This window comes from Pteropus alecto, unplaced genomic scaffold (genome assembly GCF_000325575.1).
Source record: "Pteropus alecto unplaced genomic scaffold, ASM32557v1 scaffold88, whole genome shotgun sequence".
NCBI classification, from domain to species: domain Eukaryota; kingdom Metazoa; phylum Chordata; class Mammalia; order Chiroptera; family Pteropodidae; genus Pteropus; species Pteropus alecto.
Window position 1 is genome coordinate 2459349 of NW_006494611.1, and position 367 is coordinate 2459715.

Here is a 367-nt window from a genome sequence, read left to right on the forward strand (position 1 = left end):
CGCTCCGTCTCCGGGCATTGTCTGGGCGGGGGCGGCGCGGGCACGTGCACTCCCCTCCCCCAGTCCTCCGGCCGCGCGGCCCCGGTTGTAGAGGGGAGGGGTGGAGCGGATGACTGCAGGGAGGAGAGAGGATCTGGAGAAGGAGGCTGGATCCAGGGTGAGTGTGTATGTCCGGGGAGTCTCCAAAGCGGGAACCCGGAATTTGGGTATGTGTGTGGGGGCTTTCTTTTCTAAGGGTACAGCGCTCTCTGGGAGCCTGGGGTCCCATGAGCTCCAGTGGCTGGAGCTTTCAGGATGTTAAGCTTGGTGGCCTGTGATGGGAGTGAAGGTGAGATTTGGCCCCAGCACCAGCAAGTGGTGAATTTAC

The 367-nt window shown here is 62.4% G+C and overlaps 1 protein-coding gene across 1 annotated transcript in view; it reads left to right on the forward strand.

The window, feature by feature from the left end:
* Positions 1-53: 53 nt before the first annotated feature.
* Positions 54-367, forward strand: part of YEATS2 (YEATS domain containing 2) — an 87114-nt gene continuing 86800 nt past the window's right edge. The window contains exon 1 of the mRNA XM_025042224.1: positions 54-157. The gene's annotated coding sequence lies outside the window, so the exon portion shown is untranslated. The remainder of the gene's footprint in view (positions 158-367) is intronic.